The sequence below is a fragment of the Bison bison genome, unplaced genomic scaffold (genome assembly GCF_000754665.1).
Source record: "Bison bison bison isolate TAMUID 2011002044 unplaced genomic scaffold, Bison_UMD1.0 scf7180017864040, whole genome shotgun sequence".
NCBI classification, from domain to species: Eukaryota; Metazoa; Chordata; class Mammalia; order Artiodactyla; family Bovidae; genus Bison; species Bison bison.
The window spans coordinates 3,720,034-3,737,042 of NW_011494612.1; the positions used below are offsets into that span (position 1 = coordinate 3,720,034).

The 17,009-nt window shown below is 41.7% G+C and overlaps 1 non-coding gene across 1 annotated transcript; it reads left to right on the forward strand.

The window, feature by feature from the left end:
• Positions 1-5,398: 5,398 nt before the first annotated feature.
• On the forward strand, positions 5,399-5,470 carry TRNAE-UUC. Its single transcript has one exon. It is a non-coding gene; the product is annotated as a tRNA-Glu (tRNA).
• The last annotated feature ends 11,539 nt before the right edge of the window (positions 5,471-17,009 follow it).

A 17,009-nucleotide genomic window follows, 5' to 3' on the forward strand; every position in this document is an offset into this window, starting at 1 on the left:
GGTGGTTCCCCCTCCACCCCCTTTGCTCCTTCGCGGTGGAGGGCGGCGTAACCCAGTTGTTTTGCAGCATCCATGACCCTCCTGCCTTCCCCAGGCTCCCACTAAACTTCTTTTTGAGAAAAAGGCATTAGTTTGGCCTCCTTCTGAGTGATAACACCATTTATGCTTTCAGAAACTAATTGGGAGATGCCCATTTTGAATTCTTTGATACTCTTGATAAATAAGAAATATACATGTATAATTCTCCTTTATTGTTGATGGGAGTTAAAAAACACATGTCTTATGGAATAAAGTTTTCTTGCTCCGCTATAATAATAGCTAGGTTAGGGTTTTATTTTTTCTTTCTGACTTCAGAAATTCTGAAATCAGTGTCCAGCCAACAGTAATTACTGCTCATTACAATAATCATCACCATCAGCCTGATCTGTCCCCTGGAGAACAAGTCAGGGCCTAAGGAAATGCATTTTTATCTAGGAGGATGATGAATTTTACCTGAGGCCCAGTGTGGCCTCTCAAGGAGACAAATTTGATGACTGACACTGGCAGCTGTTAATATATTGAATTCCTAAGTCAGAATTATTGTTTTAAGTGTTTTCTGAGTGAAACCATATTCAAAAGAATCTGAAATTTCAATCTCATGTTGAAAAGTCTTTACAGGTCCCATATATGAAATGGAAATAAGAAAAATGTGGAAAAAAATGTGAGAAGTTTATTAAGCAAGAAATGTAATTTCAACAGTCACCCATATTACAGAGAAGTGGAAATCAACCTCTGCTTCCCAGTTTGGGGGTTCCCTTTAAAATAACATGCAATAGAATGGCTGGGGAGGAGGGTAAATGCCAGAGTGAGAGCAGATACTGTAAGTGGTTTACAAAGGAAAACCATAAAATCTCAGGATTGAAACCGATCTGAGACTTCAATCCCATTTTTAAGCACTAGAGTGAAACTTTTCTTTGTACCAAGCATTAGGTATATTCAGGAATCCGAAGTAAGGGCCTGGGTTTTTTCTTTAAAGAGATCATGGTTCCCTAGTGGGACTATCAGTCAAGATACAATTCTATCAGGATGGCATTTAGTTACATCCAAGTGAAAAATCCACTTACAGTGGCTAAACTAAAGAGGGTTGTATTCTGGGCTTCCAGTGGTGGTCAGGTGGCCTGGACTACCTGGTGGGCTACTAGTTAAGAATCTGCCTTGCAATGCACAGAACACTAGCTTGATCCCTGGTCCAGGAAGATTCCCACATGCCTTGGGGCAACTAAGCCCATGTGCCACAACTACTGAGCCTGCGTGCTGCAACTGCTGAAGCCCGTGCACAAAGGGCCCATGCTCCGCAACGTGGGAAGCCACTGCAGTGGAAGCCTGCGCGCTGCAGCTGGAGAGTAACCTCCGCTTGCCACAACTAGGGAAAGCCAGCACAGCAATGAAGACTCAGGGCAAACACAAATTTTTTTAATAAAAAATTATTTTTTTAAAGAATAGATGATTGTGTTCCTCCACAGTTAGATCCAGAGATGGGCAGTTCAGAGTTATCCAGGCTCATCCAGGCTCTAGTTCCAAATACACCCACCTTCACTAACATAGGGCTTGTCACTCAAGGCTGCCAGGTAGCAGCTTTATCTCCAGCCTCATGCCTCCTTTCAAGACAAAGGAAGGAGAATGAAGAGGAGAGAGAAAGCTGCCTAAATTAGGAAAATAAAGCTTCTCCTGGAAATCTCAGGTAGACATTCACTTATGTCTCCTGGTCAGAATTGTGCAGCAAGGTCACCCCTACCTGCAAAGCATTCTCGAAAGGCAAGAATTTAACCTTGGTATATTGCCCCTCCAAACAAAACAAGGATTCTGTTGTAAGAAAAGAGAGAATAGGGGTTGGTTGGCGATAAGTAGTGTCTGCCATAGACTAACAAGTATATTGACAATTATACTACAGTGTGGTTTGTACATAATAACTTTTGCAGAACACAAGACTATCTATCCTCACATTAGGGGAAATGTTGAGCAGGGCTTCTCTGAGGAAGTAATGCTTGCACTGAATTTCAAAGGGAAAGGGAAATTGTCAGAGTAGACAAAAGCAAGGATTATTTCAAGAGAGGGACTAAGAGGGTTAAGTGGGCATGGAAAAGTGGTCATTTATCAGAACATTTTCAGTTGCCACTGACAGAATGACAGCTTACACCAAAAGTGCAGAAGTAAGGTTTCAGGTATGGCTGGCTCCAGTAGCCCACATGATGTCACCAAGACTCAATATCTTCTCTTTTTTCTTCTCTTTGATTCTGCAACGATCAGTAAGCATCTCCAGGCTTATGTTGCATCCTATCAGCAGCCCCATAAGTTCCAACAAAGTTATGACTATGCATCTCATTGGAAGAACTTTGGACATGCGTCCATAACTCTGACCAATCACTGTGGACAGGAAAACAGGACATGCTGATTGGGCAAGCCTGGGTTCCATGTTCAACTCAGGAGCCCTACCCAAACCACTTGAATGAGGAGTGGGAAAGAATATTCTTTAAGGGAAAAGTAGAAGTAAATAACGCAGACCGAAGTAGTGAATGTCTCTAACAGAGAGCAAATTATATTAGTGATATTTAGAAGGTGTAACTTATATGCAGAGTACATCATGAGAAATGCTGGGCTGGAAGAAGCACAGGCTGGAATCAAGATTGCCAGGAGAAATATCAATAACCTCAAATATGCAGATGACACCACCCTTATGGCAGAAAGTGAAGAGGAACTCAAAAGCCTCTTGATGAAAGTGAAAGAGGAGAGTGAAAACGTTGGCTTAAAGCTCAACATTCAGAAAACGAAGATCATGGCATCTGGTCCAATCACTTCATGGGAAATAGGTGGGGAAACAGTGGAAACAGTGGCTGACTTTATTTTTGGGGGCTCCAAAATCACTGCAGATGGTGATTGCAGCCATGAAATTAAAAGATGCTTATTCCTTGGAAGGAAAGTTATGACCAACCTAGATAGCATGTTGAAAAGCAGAGACATTACTTTGCCAACAAAGGTCCGTCTAGTCAAGGCTATGCTTTTTCCAGTGGTCATGTGCGGATGTGAGAATTGGACTGTGAAGAAAGCTGAGCGCCGAAGAATTGATGCTTTTGAATTGTGGTGTTGGAGAAGACTCTTGAGAGTCCCTTGGACTGCAAGGAGATCCAATCAGTCCATTCTAAAGGAGATCAGCCCTGGGATTTCTTTAGAAGGAATGATGCTAAAGCTGAAACTCCAGTACTTTGGCCACCTCATGCAAAGAGTTGACTCATTGGAAAAGACTCTGATGCTGGGAGGAATTGGGGGCAGGAGGAGAAGGGAACAACAGAGGATGAGATGGCTGGATGGCATCACCGATTCGATGGATGTGAGTTTGAGTGAACTCTGGGAGTTGATGATGGACAGGGAGGCCTGGTGTGCTGCAATTCATGGGGTTGCAAAGAGTTGGACACGACTGAGTGACTGAACTGAACTGAACTGATGGCATAAGGTGTGAGAGAACAATTGACTGATTTTGGTGAGGGCCAGGAAAGACTCTGAAATGACACTGTAATTCAGGCCTAAGTGTCTTTGTATGATGTTGGTACTAAGCAACCTGATGACCATACATGTAAGACCTGGGTGGAGATAAGGTGAGGGGAGCAGGGCTGAGAAGGTTAGAGGCAATAATAATAATAAAGAACAATTATATTTCCTGGCAAGTCAAGGAAAAGAGATATCAAGTAGCAGGAAATATAGGTCTAAAATTTAGAACCGACCACTGAACTGAAGACACTGATTTCTTTCAATCTTCAGGCCCATTAAAAAATATATTTACTTAAAATGCAAAAGACTCTGGTTTTGAAATTTTCCAGACCACATCCTACCTCGGTTGTCTCTATCTTACCTCAATTGCCACTTTCAATTCTGTAGTGTTTCCCAGCCTCTTCCTCTGATATAATTAATATCTTCAAAACAGTAAACCAAAGGGTTAAATTAGCCACAGTTTGAGTAGAGATTGGAATCTGCAGCTACAATGAAAAAATAATATTTAAATATTTGAACCTACAAGAAGCCAGTAAGCTGTCTATAAGCCAGGTTTAATTAATGTGTAGCGTTTGTGTACTCCAAAACTGTATGAATAAATCTTCAAAGCCAAATTAGTATTTTAAAATATGAGTTGGCCAATACGAGTCAGCATACAAGCAGAAATATTTCCATTCTGAATCAACATAAAGATTTACAAACTTTAAACAGCATTTCTCGTACACAAATTTGGTCTTTCAGCTGCAACCATTGTAACAGAGATTTAGTGACCTGGTTTCAAAAGAACACAAAAGGTTTTTAAAAAATATCTTTTAAATCTACGTTAGTTGTATTAATCCCTTAAACTGGAAGTAATTTTATTTTGAAAATATCTCTGGAGGTATATGTAATTGTCAGCAGCTCAATAAAACCACTCTTACATATTGATAGAAATATTACTCAAAACGGATAAGAAATCTAATTTTTATGTATGTTAACAACAGATTATTCTGAAAGTAGACCTGATAAACATGGTCTGTAATAGACATTGTGAGATGTCTAGCCAACAATCATTCTTCCCTTTTCTTTTTTCTTGTAGAACTTGGTTGCTTACAGGTCTCCCAGATAGTTAGTCGCTCAGTCACATCCATCTGTTTGTGACCCCATGGGCTGTAACCCACCAGGCTCCTCTGTCTGTGGGATTCTCCAGGCAAAAATACTAAAGTGGGTTGCCATTCCTTCTCCAGAGGATCTTCCTGACCCAGGAATCAAACCTGGGGCTCCTGCATTGCAGGAAGATTCTTTGCCATATGAGCCACCAGGGAAGCCCTTTCCCAGGTGGCACTAGTGGTAAAGAATCTGTCTACCGATGCAGAAGACACAAGTTTGGGAAAATTCCATGGATAGAGGAGCCTTACGGGGTGGGGAGGGGGGGAAGAGAGAGAGAGAAAGAAGTTCCTCACTCTTAAAAAGAGGCACCCTTAAGAGAGAGACCATTTATTATCTCAATAACCACCTAGGTAGCAGGAGAGGCACTGTTGAGCCACTAAGTGGATCTTGAAGCCGCCATAGTGGCAGACTTTTAGGTAAGATAACATTATCTCTCTATTTTTTTTTTGTCTTAATAATTGGGAGCTGGGTTTTCTGTTACTTCTTGCCAAAGGGTCCTGTTATTTTTTTTACATTATTAAAATATTGAGAGATTAAGAAAAATAATAGCAAAAAGTTACATGATTTTTAAAAAGCAAAATACATTTCCCTTCTAGGAATTTACCTTCAGAAACATTCATGTCCCATGCAGAGAGATATATTAAGGTTCAGATTTGTTCACTGAAGCATTGTTTATATTAGCAAATGAGGGAAAATGTGAATGTTCTTAAATAAGTGGCTAGAGAATTCCCTGGAGGTCCAGTGGTTAGGACTCAGCATTTTCACTGCTGTGGCCCAGGTTCAATACTTGGTCATGGAACTAAGATCCCATGGTGTGGCAAAAAAAAAAAGTGACTAAGTTTTTTTAAAAAATGAAATGATGTCATTTGCAGCAACATGGATAAACCTAGAGATTATTGTACTAAGTGAAGTAAGTCAGACACAGAAAGACAAATATCATATGATATCACTTATACATGGTATCTAAAAAATGATACAAATGAACTTATCTACAAAACAAATAGACTCACAAAAATAGAAAAAAATACATATCTTAATTACTTTTCTGTACACCTGAAACTGACACAATATTGTAAATCAATGATACTTCAATCATATATATATAAGATATATAGTCTTTGGCTTTACAGATTCAAAAATTTGATCTCCACAGTGCACCAGAGTTTTCAGACTCAGGAAGACTACTTCATGACAACCAAACACACAGGGGACTGATATATAAATCATAATGCAATTTATTTATTTAAATAAGAAATATGACCATGACACATAAAAGAATGCTCATTTTGGCATGCCCTGTACTTTCCCTGTTAGCAATTAATATTTAAATCATATTATAACCAGAAGGTTGCTTGGTGAGCAATGAGGAATTTGAACTAAGAGAGTTATTTGTATGATTCAAATACTTGATGGCCCTGGATTTTGATAGTCTAATTCTGTCCTTTTCAATTTCTATTTTTTATTAGTGGATGGATACATTTTCAGGAAAAAGTCTTATGGGGAGCACATATGTAGATATGTAGGTATATATACACCTCTGCTTCTCTCTCTGCTCTGATTGAAACTCTGGTAGTCTACCCAGAGCACACATACTCAGCCACACCTTCCTCTCCTGGAAGGAGCCAGAAGAGGAGCTGGGAGAAGCATTCTGAGGAAGGAGACAGCACTTGCGGAGACACAGAACCATGAAAAGATGTGCCATGTTCTATGAAGGTCAAGCGGTTCAGTTAAGATTGTCATGCCCCAGTGGGATTAAGCCCTAGCTGCCATGGCAACCCACTCCAGTACTCTTGCCTGGAAAATCCCATGGATGGAGGAGCCTGATAGGCTGCAGTCCATGGGGTCGCTAAGAGTCAGACACGACTGAGCGACTTCACTCTCACTTTTCACTTTCATGCATTGGAGGAGGAAATGGCAACCCACTCCAGTGTTCTTGCCTGGAGAATCCCAGGGACGGGGGAGCCTGGTGGGCTGCCGTCTTTGGGGTCGCACAGAATCGGACACGACTGAAGCGACTTAGCAGCAGCCACAGTTGCAGTCGGCTTGATAACAGACCTTCTGGCTGCTTTCTCTTCCTTGTTTCACATCCCATTCCCCTAACCTGGGTCCTTCACCTCTCAGATAAATTACTCGTACTCCAATCTTCATTTCAACATCTGCTTCTGATGCTGAAACCCAGACTAAGACGTTAGGCCACTGTAGGTGAGGATGAAAAAGGTCTGAATAAGGCAAGGAACCCGGAGACAAAGGAAGGGAATGGGATATACATTCAGAAGATGGTAAAACTATTCACCAAGTAAAGGAATAGAGGTGAAGAAGGGGGGTTTGGGGAAAGATGATAGGCTCAGAGTTGAATACGCTGAGTCTGAAACACCTGAGGAACAGCCTAGTGGAGGTGAGAAGTACGATGTTGGACGTTATCAGCTGGAGCTCAGAAGACTGGCCTGAGATAGAGATACATACTTGATATAGTGGACATTGATCATTTTTGTACTCGGTATCTAAATCTCCTTCCTATTTGCGGAAATATCAAACGAATGGAGGCAGGAATCAGAGCAATCAGCAAGGGAGCAGATTTCCTCTCCCACCAGGGTACAGTCATGTGACCGGGGCTTGGCCAATCAGGTGCCCCGAGCTGGGATTTTTTTTTTTTTTTTTTGCACATTGAGGGGATGGTGCACAGAGCCCAGGGCAGTCTGACTATTCAGGGTGGACAGGCAGAGTTGAGAGTCCAGGGCAGCAGATGAGGTTTCTGGAGGGATGGCAGCAGCAATGAGGTCCTCTCTTCCACAGTTTCTGCCAATGACTGTAGGGGAGGGAGCCAAGAATCTGTGCTAGTTTACCATCATGATAGGAACTGCAAGTAAAATTCCATCTTTGTTTTCTGAAAAAGCACCAATATTCTTTTTCTTAAGATGAGAAGTAGGTACATGAATGCTTGTTTTATTTGTTTTATTGTAAGCATTCCTATGTATTTTAAACACACTTTTGTATATACATTTCACAGCAGATTTTTCAAACAGAGAAATGGAGTTTTGAATAGAAGTAGCTATGTAGAAATTATGTTAAAGGGTGAAAAGGATATAATGTCTTGGATTTGCTTTGAAATAAAGGAGAAAATGAAGATTCACAAAACGTTGATAACTGTTGAAGCTGAGAGATTGGTATGGTGGAGTTTGGGACACTTGTTTATATTTTTACATGCTTGAAAATCTGCCTAATTACAAAATGGAAGTATGGCAGGGTCTGGAAGACAAATGAGAAGTGGGGAGAGACGATATAGAAGCATCTCCAGGCCTCACAAAAGCACAAATGGAGAACCAACTCTCAGAAATAACCCAGAGGAAACCCAATGCCTCACGTGTTAAAAATGACCAATGCTCAGACTTTAATCAATCTCAATCTAGAAACCTGGCAACTGATTAAACTTTGTTGACTCAGAAAACTAAAGCCTTCAGAATATCTGAAGACTTGAGTCACCAGCTGCCCCAGTTCACTTTCCAGAAATTCAGACTCTCCAGATCTCGGATTCCCCACTCACCTGTGTACCACCAGGGGTTCTTTGGTAAACTATGGCTGTTATTCCCCCTCATTGGTAGACAGTGTCACTCTGGATTATTAATTCTACTTTTCTTCTCCCAAAGCTGAGAAAACCTTTTTCTGCAAATGGATTTCTGATCTTACTTGCCAACCTTCTTGGACAGCCAGGACTTTAAGATACCATTTTATTTTCCTACTCTTTATGCTTTACAGAACCATCTCCACCCCACCCCCACCTTCATCCCTAAGAAGAGAAATTTGGAATGCATTTTCCAAGGGCTGGCTGGAGGGTATTTGAGTGACACCATCCTGGGCCACTAAAAAGAACCAGCTCCCAGGGGTGAAATGAAATCTCTGCTTTTCCAGGATTCCTCCCCTCCTGTTGAGTCTCAAACGTCTGCGACACATTGCCTCATCCAACTTTATTCACCCTTTTATCCCAGTGTCCTAAAGGGAATTTGATCAAAAGCAAATCTCAGAATATAAACCGGCCTCACCTGAAAATTTTATTACAAGTACATTGTTTGTTTGTTCGATGCAGATTGGGGAAGGATGGTGGAAAATCAAGAACTACGGGAAGACGATGGTCCTCACGGCTCCTCCACTGCGGGCTGCTTTCCAGTTGGTGCAACAGGAGATCTGGGGCCTGTGTTTGCTTTTCTTGGCATTCGCAGAGGTGGTGTCTGTAGCTGAAGACACTGGGGCTGTTGCCAGAAGCCCTGCTGGAGCTAAGACTGTGTGATTCCAGGTTCCAAGATCTCATCTGCTCACAGCGATGGGGAACATTTTGATCTTGGCAAACGCTCTCATGCCAGAACTCCATGTCCACCCGACTCTTCTCCCTACTTCTCTGACCCCAAGCAGACCGCGGAGTGACCTCTGGACACACACAGCTTGGCAGCACCACCGTCTCTGAAATTCCCATATCTCCCCAGGGAGCTTACCACAGTGGACACAAACATGATGACAAACTGCTAGTGACTTGGCAGCACATTAACCAGAGGTCCTTCCCTGGGAGCTGCCCCCACAGACGCCCCCAAGGTGGATGCCTGCCTCAGACACTGAATGCTTCTGCCATGCAAATTAGCACAGCCTGCACAAAATCAGAAAAATAAGTGCATCCCTTTAAATGTGTGATACGATCCCCTTCTGTAGGCCTATTCCTGGTCAGTAACATTAGGATGTGTATTCCCTACCCATGCCTGGGCCAGAGCCCCGCTGTCATTCTGACCCCTCCAGAAGGAACTCGGCATGTGGTCAGTCTCTAAAGTCTTCCACACTCAGGCTCCCCGTTTCTCACCCCAGCCTCTGCCTCCCATGTGCCTGAGCCTCCAGTCCACCTCCTGACTGTTACCCTTCTCCCACACCCCACGGGAGTCCTTTCCATGCTCACCCACATGCACCTCATTTCCACCCACTCCCATATTCAAGGGCAGGAGTCTGCTCCTCCTGCCTTTCCTCAGGCTCTGAGCTGCTGTTTATCAACAATCCATAGCCAGGAGAGAACACAATGGAGCCCCACATATTCACTCTTTGCCGGCTCTCACTTCCTTAGGAACAGCATATTCAGATCTTTTATCCCAATCCTTTAGCCTTTTTCCTGGATACAAAACAGATAGCTTAGAGTTGGGGTCGACAGTGTGCTTTTAGTTGAGAAACAGTCTCCATTCATCTGATAGAATCTTTTAAAGTAGTAAGTATTGAGTTTTACTGGGCTTCCCTGTTGGTTCAGCTGGTAAAGAATCTGCCTGCAATGCGGGAGACCGGAGTTCAATTCCTAGGTTAGGAAGATCCCCTGGAGAAGGGACCAGCTATCCACTACAGTATTCTGGCCTGGATAATTCCATGGACTGTATAGTCATCCATGGGGTGGCAAAGAGTCAGATACAACTGAGTGACTTTCACTTTTACTTTCATTGAGTTTTACTAAGTACCTGGTAAGTACTATCTGATTCAGTCCTTAGTATTAATACCACGCTTTGAAGATGAAGAAATTGTGGTCCAGAGAGATTAAGTTGCCAAAAACGACACAACTATCAAATGATGAAAAGTGAAAGTCATTTGGTTGTGTCTGACTCTTTGCGACCCCATGGACTATACAGTCCACAGAATTCTCCAGGCAAGAATACTAGAGTGGGTAGCTGTTCCCTTCTCCAGGGGATCTTCCCAACCCAGCGATGGAACCCAGGTCTCCCGCACTGCAGGCAGATTCTTTACCAGCTGAGTTTGAGCTTAAGCATTCTGAGCCCAGAGCCCAAGCTTTTAATAAAACGGAATATGGTTTCTCAGCCCCTAGCAGCAACCCCTCTTTTAAATTTTCTTCTCTCTCTTTACAGTACCCCTGGCCCAGGTCACCACTGTCCCAACTTTAAGGACAGTTTACCAGCCTGTACTCCATAAAGTTAACCAGAAGTGACCCCTTTACCTTTTTCCTTTGCCATCACTCTGGGGCTCCTCTCAGCTTACTTGCTCTAGTTCCTCTAATACCCTAGTATCAGGAAACTTGGGCTACAAGAATCTAAACCCCCAACTCAGGCTGGCTTAACTAACTGCAATATTTATTTTATATCGTAGGAATTGTTCAGGGCGGACTGGACTTCAGGGCTGCATGACTGAGCATCTCAACAACACCATCAAGATCCAGGGACAAAGGTTCTTGCCATCTCCCCACTCTGTAGACCTAATCAGAGGCTGGCTGCCCTCAAGAGTTCAGGGTGGCTGCTCAAAGCACTGGCCCCACATACTCTCTTGCTGTTGTCCTAGCACCAGTGAGGGCAGGAACTCTCCTCCAACCTTATCTGATTGGATCAACTCCCCACCCCTGGACCAATAACAGGCAAACACACAAAGTAATTGGTTTAAACCCAGATTCCTGAGCCAATCCTTAGCAAAGAGGATGGGAGTATCATGATTGGTCGAGATCATTCAAGACTCAGTAGGATCTCGCTTTTCCCTGCCTGGGGAGGAAGTGGACACTTTCTGGATTCTGCTGAGGAGGAAAAGGGGGTGGTTACTACCACCGCTGATTTTACAGTTTGTCCATCAGGGTCACTGCATATAGCTTTGCAGTTTGCACATTGTTCAAGGCACCCAGACAGAGGAGTGAATGGGGGCTGCTCTGCTCACCAAGCTGTGCACCCTGGGATCTGCTCCCAGGCAGGGGTGCGTCCCCTCACCTCCAAATACCACCAGAGTCTCCTTGTGTTCACCAAGTCATATGCCCACAGGGTTGCGAACTTCCAGAAGAAGTGCCTTTTTCTGATTTGCACAAAGATACCTGTGGTGGTGATACCTCAGATTCCCCCGTCAAGAAAGGACCAGCTGTCCAGGTGTGAGGAGCGAAGTTAGCTGACTGCCTCCAATTGTCAGCTCCTCCAAAGTCTGCCTCAGCTTTCTAGGGGAGTTCATGTTCCTTTCCACATGGCCCAAAGCCAATCATTAAGCAAGATAGTGGTTCAAGGGCCCAGTCATTCCTACTCAAAACAGAGCTGCTCTAACTGGCATTCCTTGTCCAAGAGCTCCAGGTCTGGATGACAAAGGGCTTGTCAGGTCTGTGTCCTGGTCTGATGGCTCCACCTGGCCAGTCCTTCTCTTCTCCTTCTGCACCCATCCTGTTAGCTCCTCAATACACCTTTTGCACTCCTTACTCCATTTCAGCACCTGGTCCCTAGAGAACCCAACCTGCAGCAGGACCTGTGTGTCTGTCTATACCTTCTGTCTGTACCCTACCCACATATCTTGTACCTCCAGAAGACTTACCCTTCCTCATCTACACTCCACGGCCCCTGCTAAAATGACTTTTTATCTGCTTTTTGACCTTTAGTTCTTTGACCCTCCCCCATTCGTGGTCCACCACCCACCATTTACTTTCCCTGTCATCACACCTCAGCCTGGACCCCATCTTAACCATGACTTTGCTAGCACCTGACTTCTCCCCACCCTTAGGCCAATCCCCAGCCCTGGGAAAACTACAGTAAAAAGGCCTTTCTTCCTTCCTGCTATGAGGCTACTGAAAATCACGTTTAATGACTTAATGACAAATCCACACTATCTAACTTTAATTGGGTCCTCAGGGCTGCTCAGTGATTATTTTACTAATCTCTGTAGACTCCCACTGCGTGGATGCCAAATGTTTTCCTCTCTCTTGACTTCCTAATGTCCTTTCCTCCTAATTTCTCCTTGCACCCTGAGGATGAACTGTTAACTCTCTTCTTTACATGCTGATCAAGTTTCTGGTCACCAAACTTCCCCTACAGTGGGTATGTGTTGCTTTTACCCCACTCCCAGATCCAGTACATGCAAATTTTCCCTGGAGGAATACCCCTTCCCATGCCCAGTTCCTGCAGCTCCAGTGAGCTGCCTCCCACCTCCTGCAAAGCTGGGTGTGTGACTCAGGCCTGGCTGCCCAGGGAACAGTAAACACATCAGAGATGGGCATGGGAGCGAAGAAAAGCCACTGCAATGAGAAGCCCATGCGTTGCAACCAGAAAGTAGCCCCCACTCTCAGCAACTCTCAGCTCCCCCAAGTGCAGCAACTAAGACTCAGCACAACTCAAAAATAGAAATGTATGTATATGTTTAACTGAGTCACTTTGCTGTACAGCAGAAATAAACACAACATTGTAAATAGACTATCAGTTCAGTTCAGTTCTGTCGCTCAGTCGTGTCCGACTCTTTGCGACCCCATGAATTTCGGCACACCAGGCCTCCCTGTCCATCACCAACTCCCGGAGTTCACCCAGACTCACGTCCATCGAGTCAGTGATGCCATCCAGCCATCTCATTCTCTGTCGTCGCCTTCTCCTCCTGCCTTGAATTAAAAAACAAAACAAAACAGTGCTATGTAATATATATACTTTACTCCATCTTGTTTTTTGCACTTAATAGTATATCTGGAAATAGTTTTATTATAACAGTATGTAGAGATAGTCCTCATTCCTTTGCAGCAGCTTAGTACTTCATTTTGTGTATATACCATATTTTATTCAACCGTTCTCTAACTGATGGCCATATGGGTTGTTTCCAGTATTTCTTTTGCGATTACAAATAGTATTATAATGAACACCATTGTGTGGTCTTTTTTTTTCTTGGTCAAAAAGTTTTACAAAATATTGTCAAATTTTTCCAGATAGAAATGATGCTATTTTGTTCCCCTTCCTTTAAGATATCTCAGTTCTACAGATTTAATTTGTGACTTTCTTTTTGTGAATGAGGTTAAGCAACTTAACATAAGTTGAGGGGAAATGTATATTTCTTTTTCTGTGAACTGTCTGTTCTTATTCTTTACCTATTTTCCTACTGAGTTTTTGGACTTCTCTCAATTTCTAGAAGTTCTTTGGGAATTCAGGCTTTCTTGTGTCTGAGCAGCAAATACTTTCACTGTCTTTTGACTTGGTATGTTATTTTTGCTACAAAGACGTTTTTTATGTATGTAGTTGAATTTGTCAAATCTTCTCTTTCAGAGTTTCTGAATTTTGAATCACAGAAAGGCCTTCCCCATTCAGCACTTCTAAAGGAACACATCATGTTTTTCCTTGTAGTAACATAGTTTTTTGGGTTTTTTTAAATTTATTTGGCTGCATCAGGTCTTAGTTGTGGCACACAAGATCTTCGTTTCATTGTGCAGGGTCTTTCACTGCAGTGCATGGACTCTCTCCAGTTGTGGCGTGCAAGCTTCGTAGTTGCAGGATGTGGGCTCCAGGACTCAGGCTTCAGTAGTTGTGGCACACGGGCTCAGTTGCTTCATGGCATGTGGGGTATTCGTTCCTGGATCAGGATTGAACCTGCATCCCTGCATTGCAGGGTAGATATTCTTAACCCCTGGACCACCAGGAAAGTCCCTACTAGCATAGTTTTTTTTACTTTTTTTTTAATCCACTTGGAATTTATCTTATTATATATAGTTCAAGGTATTAATCCAACTTCATCTTTTTCAAGTGTTTTCCTGACCAATAATTGTTCAATCCTCAGGAAAACTGATGGAAAAGGCAATGGCACCCCACTCCAGTACTCTTGCCTGGAAAATCCCATGGACGAAGGAGCCTGGTAGGCTGCTGTCCATGGGGTCTCTAGGACTCGGTCACGACTGAGCAACTTCACTTTCACTTTTCATGCATTGGAGAAGGAAATGGCAACCCACTCCACTGCTCTTGCCTGGAGAATCCCAGGGACAGCGGAGCCTGATGGGCTGCCGTCTATGGGGTCACACAGAGTGGGAGATGACTGAAGTGACTTAGCAGCAGCAGCAGGAAAACTGAGGAGTAAAAGTCACCAGAAACCAAGGTCAAAGAGAAAAAAATCATGAAATGCTTAATTGAAGGTTTTCTTAAAGCTGTGATAATGGGAAGTAACACTACTTAATTATCTGGCCCAGGTATATAATGCCAACTGCCAGACATTTTTATTGAGCTGAACTTGAAGAAATTAAAGCCATGTAGACTGCAGTAAGAATATGAGGGTAAATCATTGATTTCAGAGTAATAATGTATGTAATTTTTAGGCCTGAGTTGATGAAGTTTCCCTTTCTCAACAAATGCTACAAAACTTTAAAATCTTAATTGACTTTTTTTCCTTTCAAATTCAATTATTTATAAAGGTCCTTAAAGTACTCTGGGTTTAAATTTTATATGCATCCATTTAGAGTTAATATTAGCACTTTGTAAAATGTAGAAGCTTTACAATTACCTAAGTCCCCTTAGCCTTCCCCCTTCTTATGTTGTAGTTGCCATTTACAACATCTACATACATTGAAACCTCCACTAATTTTATATTTTTGCTGTCATAGTCATATATATTTTAAAGAATTTATTAGGAAAAATATGCTATTACTTTTACCCCAAAGTATTTGTCCTTCCTTCATTCCCAATGTTTCAGTTTTCCCTCTCGAATCATTTCCCTTTCACTTGAAGAGCTTCCTTTATCATTTCTTTTAGAAAAGATCTGCTGGCAATGAATTTTAGTTTTCTCCCTCTGAGGATATCCATATTTCCCCATCACTTCTGAAGGATATTTTCATTAGATGTAGAATTGTTAGTTAACAACTCTTTTCTTTAAGCACTTTAAAGACATTATTCCACTGTCTTTTAGGCTCTGTGTAATATGTTTTTTCTGGCTGCTTTCAAAATTTTTTTTCTTTACCTTTGGTTTTCAGCAGTTTAATTATAATGTGTCAGGTGTGGTTTTCTTTGAGTTTATTTTGTAACCTTATGTATTTCACCAAATTGGAAAGTTTTCAGCCATTATTTCTCAAATATTTTTTCTGCACCATTCTCCTTCCTTTTCTTTCTGGGACTGCAGTGGCACACATGTTATGTCTTAAAATATTGTCCCGTAAGTACTAATGGTTTGCTTATTTTTTTTCAACCTTTTCTCTCTCAGTTAGTTTACACTGGATGATTTCTATTGGTTAATGTTCAGATTCACTGGCTCTTTTCTCCATCATCTCAATTCTGCATTGAGCCCATCCAGTGAATTTTTTTTCACAAGTATTTTTCAGCTCTGAAATCTCAGTTTGGCTCTTTTGTATATAATTTCTATTTCTATCCTCAAATTTTCTATCTTTCATTCATTTCAAATGTGTTCAATTTCACCTCTTGGAGGAAGATTATAATCACTGCTTTAAAGTCTAATAATTCCAACATCTGGGTTATCTGCAGGTTTGAATCTGTTGGTTGCATTTTCACTTGAGAATTGGTCATATTTTCCTGCTCCTTTGTATGTTGAGTGATTTTGGATTGTATTCTAGACATTTTGGATACATGTTATATTATGAAACTCCAGTCCTATTAGAACCCTCTATGGAATGTTCACTTTTTAAAATTTTTACAATCAAATAACATGGTTAGATTCAAACTCTTAAGTTCTATCTCTCCTTCAGTCGATTAGTTTCAATGACAGTTCTATTCTCAGACCTCTTGCTGTGCTGCTTTGTTCTATGCCACCTGTGTGCTTCTCAGGGATTAGTGACTGAATTGTTTCGTAATTTATATCATAGGTCTCTTTTCAATACCTTTGTTATACAGCTTTGGACCTTTTTGTGCATGCAATGCTCAGGCTCAAGTTATGAGATTCTAATATGTTATTTCATTCCATCAAGTCTAAGAACTATTTAGTTGTTATAATATAGTCATAAAATATATTTTTTTTCCCATTACTGTCCTTTATGCCATTTGTTGTTATTGTCCTACCAGCTCAACTTAATAGTGATTTATATTTGAATTACAAAACTACTAAAATTAATTTTCTTCTCACTGTTGTTAAAATAATTTTGTTTAAAAATTTTGTTTTGTTTTTCTTAATACCAAAAGCCCCTACAGATGAAGGACATTCTTCCCCCACTTGAGTCTCATTTCAATCCAATTTTCCTTCTTAGTCTCAATTTATCTCACTTTTGCAAAGAGCCTTCTTGCCTTTCCATCTCCTCTGAGGATAACAGATGGGTTTATCTTTCATTCACCAAGCATTTATCAAGTGCCTATCATGTGCTGGATACTGTTCTGGACACTGTTCATTAAAAAAAAATAACTATGGACACTGGACTACATAGGTTACTAGAGAAACTGGAGAAATTAATCCTCTGGAATTTTTAACATAATCAATTGTCTATTCAAGATTGCTAACTAAAGGATGGCTTAAGATGAGGAATAGACAGTCTCTTCTCAATGTTCTGAGTTCAGTGAACTCTCAAGACTGAAAGAAGAGGGAGACACCATCAAACAAATCCAAAGTATCTCTAAGAGAAACCAAATTGTTTAAAAGCTATAAATCTCTCAAGTTTTAGTCCTCACATATTGCAATTT